Source organism: Sapajus apella, unplaced genomic scaffold (assembly GCF_009761245.1).
Source record: "Sapajus apella isolate SASKATOON/1434 unplaced genomic scaffold, GSC_monkey_1.0 scaffold9, whole genome shotgun sequence".
Classification (NCBI taxonomy): domain Eukaryota; kingdom Metazoa; phylum Chordata; class Mammalia; order Primates; family Cebidae; genus Sapajus; species Sapajus apella.
In genome coordinates, this window is record NW_022436949.1 from 2,123,644 (window position 1) to 2,130,925 (window position 7,282).

At 36.5% G+C, this 7,282-nt stretch overlaps 1 long non-coding RNA gene across 1 annotated transcript in view; it reads right to left on the reverse strand.

The window, feature by feature from the left end:
- Window positions 1-6,868, reverse strand: part of LOC116551184 — a 29,247-nt gene extending 22,379 nt beyond the window's left edge. Inside the window, exon 1 of the long non-coding RNA XR_004268756.1 lies at window positions 6,731-6,868. This is a non-coding gene — a long non-coding RNA (uncharacterized LOC116551184). The remainder of the gene's footprint in view (window positions 1-6,730) is intronic.
- Between the last annotated feature and the right edge of the window lie 414 nt (window positions 6,869-7,282).

Consider the following 7,282-nt stretch of genomic DNA (forward strand, 5'->3'; position numbering starts at 1 on the left):
TTCACCTGAAAGAAGCAGAGGGCATAGCATTTCAAAAGTGATCTCTAAAGACTGATTATTTCTTGTCCTTGACACCCTGCCAAGGGCTAGATACATCGAACATTTGGGATGTAATGGAGCCTACAAATCACTAGTTGCCTAGAGTCTCCCTGGGCATGCAAGAGGATAGCATGCTTGACTTTAGTTCAGTTTTTATTACATGTTGTAAACTTTTGACTGCTCTGATATGCCTTGTCATTGATGTGTCAAGATTGGACTCTGACAGGGTGTCTGACCTGATTGAAATCAAGAATGCTCTTTTGGATCTTGTGGAAAATAATGGGAAATTGTCTGTTGTAGGACCTTGGGCAATGGAATACATTTCATAATCATGTTCTTGGAAAAAAACAGGGACTTATTTTAAGAACATTTTGGTAGGAGTAAATGGGGCTTTCCAAGTTTTTCTGACCTGTGAAAGTTATAATTTAATCATACATGATAAAAATTCAAAAACTATAAAGTGAAAGTTATACATTTTCTTTTGAAAAGGGCTAAATTTGCTGGTGAAAATGTGTCTATCCAATACCTGCTGCTAAATGGCATTTTGTTGTTGTTGTTTTACTGCAGTTAATGTAAATGGTTTCTTTAGTATACAGGAGAAATCACAAAAGACTTGTTATCAAATGAAAGATAAACTCTGCCTTTGTTATTCTACTATTGAAAGTGCTCACTTGATGATATTTGAAAATCTTTTATGACTGCTTCATGAAATGCAGTTTTGAACAATAGAATCTCACCCCATAAGAACACTATCAATGATAACAATGGTTTACCCTGTGGAGAAGGGATTGGGGATCAAACTGTTTTTTTCTTCTCCAGGGATATTTCCTGCTCATAAAGGCTGGCAAACAGGAAGATAAGGGTATTATTTTAGCTACAGTAAATCCTAATCAAAGCAGCAAAGTACTGGTGGGAGAGAGTAGCTCCAAAGCATGCTTCAGGTTGATTCTATAATTTTTCAGTAGGATAGTGCCCACTTGTAGATTAAAAGATGCAGTCTATCACTGTCTGTCATAGTTGATATTTTGAAGAAGTTAAGTAAACAATCATGCTCCCCTCTCGAGTTTAGAAATATTGCCAGAGCAAATAAAGATGACTTTCCCACAACTGTTTGAACTAAATGATCATATTCTAAAAACTTCTATGCAAACTGTCCTCTAAATACAGGCAGAAAAAAATGATGGGGTGTAAAATATCACCATATTCAAAACACATTCCTTTCCTCATGTTTCTTTTCCTTGCATGTGTACAGTGTTAACAACAACAACAAAAAAAGTGATCAAAATCTGACAGGAAGGTAGCAAAGCCAGATTTTATCCAGGAAATTGTCCAATAGGTACCTCAGTACAGATCTGGACTCAACTCTGAATATAACAAGAACAAGTATGGATTTATAGCCAAGGATTGGGGAAGGGCATTGGTATATGCAACGTTACTAATGGAAGACATCAAAAATAGGGAGATTCCTATTAAGTTGACCTAATTCAATTCTTGCTGAAGGCAGACCAGGGTGATCTGATATCACATGAGAGATTGAGGAGGTAAGGAATATGATGGGATATGAAGATTATCAGATATCAAGGGTAAGGAGTTCTCTACAGACTTACCTAAGAAGGATTTTTACTAATCCTGGGCAATGCAGGCCCCAGAAGGACAGGAACAAAGGTTAAGGCCTAGTCAAAAAAGAAGGCTCACTAAAGTTTGGCCTTTGTCACTGGCTAAAGGTAGACGATTATTCTTCATTAACATTGTTTATTGTGCATATTGATTGTAATTTTTTTCTAAATTTTCTAGTTTTCTTATTAGAATGTATTACCCTGAAAATGATGTAAACTCACCACAATCTTCTGCCACATTTGGGTATCTTTCATGAAAATCTCCTACCATTTTGGGGAAAGCTTATATGATTTATTCAAATGATTTCATATTTAATGTTTGAAGCATTTAAGAATTTGGAGTAGTGATTAAGCGTTGGGCTTTAGAGTCAATTTTCAATGTTAGCCTTACTATTTGTTAGCTTTGTAAACCTGGCTATGTCCCTTACTTATTCTCTAAATCTCAGCTTCTTAATATTTAACATAGAGACCATAATAATATTTATATTATAAAAATGTGGTGGGATCACAGAAGATACATAAGCTTCATAGTACAGAGTTTTCTCACTTTAGAGTGACTTAATTAGGGTTAGCAATATTAAAAAAATGAGGAAATTTGTTTAAATAAGCTTTATTTAGTTGGAAAAGTAGGAAGGGAAACAAGGTTTCTAGAAGTGAATAAAACTTAAAATTCTGGACTCCGGAGCCTGACATTGCCAAGTGCCCTCTCTGTCAACTGCGGTTTGAAATCTGTTACTTATACTTGTGCAGCTTCTCAAAGTGATAAATTATTCAAAAATATACAATGTCTACATTTACTTTAGGATTGAAGGAGGTAAAAAAAAACAGGATATCTGAATTTTAAAGAAAATAAATCAATCTTGGTTCAGAATAATATTTGTAACAAGGATTACAATTATTTATTGGAAAAAAGCAAAATGTATAGTTGAAAAAAATCTATTAGCTCAACTAGTGATCTACTTGTTCCTGCAAAAGACAAATATTAGGGCATATATATGTGTGGTATTTGTGTTTTAGAGGCTTTTTATTATAATTTTAATTTACCCGTGAAATTGAATTTTCTCATTTCCCTTGGGAGGCAGTTTGTTGCATAGCCTTGAATATTTCATTCAGAGATGTTCATCCATCTCATTCAAAAAAGTTCACCTATATTCAGCTTCACTGTACTTAGTTTCAAATTTGAGTTGGCCTATCTTTTCCTATTATAATCCATTGCCATACCCTAAAATTCATTATTCTGAATTGGCAACCAGGTCTTATACTACAGTTAGAAGATGGGAATCATATTAATTTAATATACATTTTTAGTCAGTGACCCATGCTATCTTATTTTTAAAATTTGATCAAAAGATGCTAAATACTTGTTGTCCTTTTCCTGATTAATATTTATCCAAAGTTCTTACTCAATCTTAGAGTGTTTACTGTCCAAATAAAAAAATGATATGAGCAACACCCGGAAGATCTCTGGCACTCTTATTTTTAAAAATTTTACTTGCACCTATTCTGTGTAAGACCGAGTAATATGTTATCAGAACTAAATGCTTTTATTTGTGCTAGAAACTAATGGCTACTCTTATGGAGGAAACCTAACTTGATAGCTCTTGGATGGGAATGCAGAGCAGCTTCCAGTACAGCTATCATGGGGCTTCCATGGGGGCTGTCCTTTGGGTTTCAAACAACACAGATGTTGCCCAGTTGTAGGGGAAAAAAGAAACAAGGTGGATTTTCCAGTGAAAAAAAGGGAGTTTTTTTTTTTTTTTTTTTTTTTTTGGCAAAGTATGGTGGCTCATGCCTATAATCCCAACACTTTTGGAACTTCAGGTGGACAGATCACTTGAGCCCAGGGGTTCAAGACCAGTTGGGGCAATATATTAAGTCCTTGTCTTTACCAAAAAATATAATAAAATTAGCCAGGTGTGGTGGTGTGCCTGTGTGGTCCCAGGATTGCTTCACCTCATAGGTGAAGACTGTAGTAAGCAGTGATTACACCAATGCACTCCAGCCTGGGCAACAGAGGAAGACTCTTGCAAAAAGGAAGGAACAGTTTTTGTTTGTTGTTTGACAGAGTCTTGCTCTCTTGCTCAGGCTGGAATGCAGTGGCATGATCTTGGCTCACTGCAACCTCTGCTCCCAGGTTCAAGTGCTCTTCCTGCCTCAGCCTTCTAATAGCTGGGATGATAAGCATGCACCACCATGCCTGGCTAATTTTTGTATGTTTAGTAGAGATGGAGTTTTGCCATGTTGGCCAGGCTGGTCTCAAACTCCTGACCTCAGGTGGTCCACCCATCTCAGCCTGCCAAAGTGCTGGGATTGCAGGCATAAGCCACCATGCCTGGCCTGAAACACTTTTTTTTTGGTTATTTATTGATGACTTTTTCCAGTAGAATGATCCATTTATGAGAAATTCAATAGCAAACTGACAAAAAAATTACCCCCATTATATTGCTGATTTTATTATTATGTGTGTAAGAATATTCTTAAGATTTGGTAAAGGCAGAGGGATGAGCGCAGATGGGGGAAAGAAATGGAATTTATCCAGAATAGATGTTAGTGTTAGAAAAATGCTTAGACTTAGTTCTTAATTTTACTGAAGAGCAAATTGGGAACCAAAAAAGCAAAGTTTCATATTAAAGTTCATTATGGATCCTAAACCAGTTGCTCATTATTTTGCAAACCCACACAAAGTTTTGTTTTATTGTGTTTTTAAATTCTTTTTATTCTCCCTTGTGGCATAATGTTTTCCCAGTACATTAAGATGACATGGAAGCCTTTATCTTTAGCTTTGATCGCTTCTATAGCTATCAACTGATTGATCTAGTAATCTTCTAGATACATTGTCTTTGCAAAATTATCTTAAATGTTTCACACAGTGTGTATTTTGTCTTTCACATTTTTGAACTTGTCATTTTCCTTTCTCTCTGTGCTCCTCTACCATATTCTACCATCTCTGGTGAAAGTCAACATTATGCTCAGTTTTCAGGAGTCATCCCTTAATTTCTCTTCTTCACCCTGACTTCTAATAAGTTAATAAATAGCAGTATGATCATCTGCTTATTTGTCTCCCACATTAGGCCATATGTTCTCTGGGAAACAGTGTCAGTCTTACTCATTGTGATGGTCAATTTTATGTGTCAACTTGACTGGGCTAAGGTATGCTCAGATGAAACATTATTTCTGGGTCTGTCTGGGTGGGTGTATCTAGATGAGATTAGCATTTGAATCAATGGACTCAGTAAAGTCCAGTATTCTTCTTAATATGGGAGGGCACCATTCAATCTATTGAAGGCCTGAATAGAACAAAAGGCAAAGGAAAGAGGAATTTCCCCCCTTTTCTCCTGCCTCACTGCATGAGTTGGAACATCTGATCTCATCTTGTGCTGGCCTCGGACTATGATTTATACCATCAGCTTCCTGGTGCTTAGTTCTTTGGACTCGGACTGAATTACACCATAGCCTTTTCTGGTTCTGCAGCTTGCAGCGGCAAATCATGAAAACCTCCCAGTCACCAAAATCATAGGAGCCAACTCCTTATAAGTCTTTTACCTATTGGTTCTGTGTCTCTGGAAAACCCCAACTAATACTCTCATCTTTGAATACTCAGGATTTGCTAAGCTTTCTTGCACACAGTGAATAAAACACTAATGCATATGAAGCAGAGGACAAAACCAGGATTTGGTTCGTTTGTTTCTGCAACAGCATTTCTATCCTACTTTCCAAACAAAAAATTGAAGCACATGGTATGAGACAATCAGGTCATGCCCTACTTCAGGCCCTCCTCCAGTCTCCTTTGGCTATGCAGTAGTGTTGTAACTGATCCTTTTTAATGCTTATGGTGCCCACATTCATATCCTCAACACTACTGCCTGAAATCAAATAAGAAAAAGAACTCCCAATGAAACTTCTGAGGTTTTCATATTGCTATAGATGTATGCTGGAAGCACAAAGAATATCTATTCATCAACGTAACTGTAGAAGATGGCAAATTGCCCTGCCCTACTCGATAAATGTTTGGTGAGTAATATAGTTTGAACATGTGTCCCTGCCCAAATCTCATATTGAAATATAATCCCCAGTGTTAGAGGTGGGGTCTGGTAGAGGGTGATTGGGTCAGGGGGGTAGATTTCTCATGAATGGTTTTGTACCATCTTCTTGATACTGTCCTCACAATAGTGAGAGAATTCTTGGGAGATATGAGCTTTTAAAAGTTTGTGGCACCTCCCTCCTCACTCTATTCCTCCCACTTTTGCCATGTGTTGTGCCTGCTCCCCCTTTGCCTTTCACCATGATTGGAAGCTTCCTGAGGGCTCCCCAGAAGCAGATGACTCTACACTTCCTGTACAGCCTGCGGAACCATAAGCCAATTAAACCTCTCTTCTCATAAATTACCCTTTCTCGTGAATTTCTTTATAGCAACGTGAGAACAGACTAATACAGTGAGTAAATTTAACATTGATGAAGTAAGTGTGATCTTTCTAAGAAAGCAGAATTACTTTGCTGAGATAGAAAAGCAGACAGTTTTCAGTCAGGTTTCCTCCCTTCGAATGCTGACCTTAAGCTGTGAGACGTTATGCTTTGTTTCCTAACTTCTCTGTATCTGTTTTCTTATCTCTTAAATGGGAATGATAATAATATCTTCATTTGACAGCTCTTTTGACCTCAAAAAATAAATTAGACAGTGGTTAAATAGAGCTAGTATTTTGTTTTACACATCATAAGGGCAAAATAAATATGTAATTACTGTTTATTAAAACATAAATCTAGGCTATATTAACCCTCTATAAAGTTGTTTAATATTTCTAACAGTTTTTAGGGTCAAGTCCAATCTTCTTAATTTAGTATGTAAGGCCCTTCACGAGTCTCGTTTATTGCTTTAAGCTAACTTTAATTAAATGCTCAATTTCATTAAATTCTTCTAAACACAGAAGAGCAAACAAATAAACAAAATCTATGCCCAAGTCAGTATGCCATCTCCTTCCCAGATTCCTTCACACATATTGTTCCTCTGCACTTAAGGAGAGGGGTCCTGCTTCAGACTCTTCTCCTGGAGTTAACTTCTATTTGCTGTTAAGTAATACCTCGTTGAAGGTGTTGCTCTCAGACTTCCAATCTCATCTGGGGGCCCTTATGTTCACTGCTGTGTCTCCAGCACCTAGAAAAGTACCAAGTACTTGATGAGGCTCAATCAAACATTTGAATGAATGAACTACATTGAATGAATGAACTGCAGAATGCTCAACTGTTTTTGTTTCCCAAATTTAATTGTATGTTCTTTGGTGGAACAGGCTCAATCTTACTTTGAATACCCAGGGTTTGCTAAACATTAGTGTATATCATAAAGCATTAATGCATATGAAGCAGTGAACAGAATCAGGACTCTTGTTTTTGATGTAATAACACTCATATAATTATTTCCATCAAAAAAATTGAACATATAGTATGAGAAAATGTTTCAATGTATTCATCTACTATATTTCAGGGGAATAAAATGTTACTCAAACTTAAATTCCTCAAAGTTGAAAATTATCTTTTTTTTTTTTGTATCTTTCACTGATTTTTCAAACCTATACCCTAAGAACAGATGTGTTATATACTGTAGACAGTTCTTAGTAAGCTCTCTAATATACACA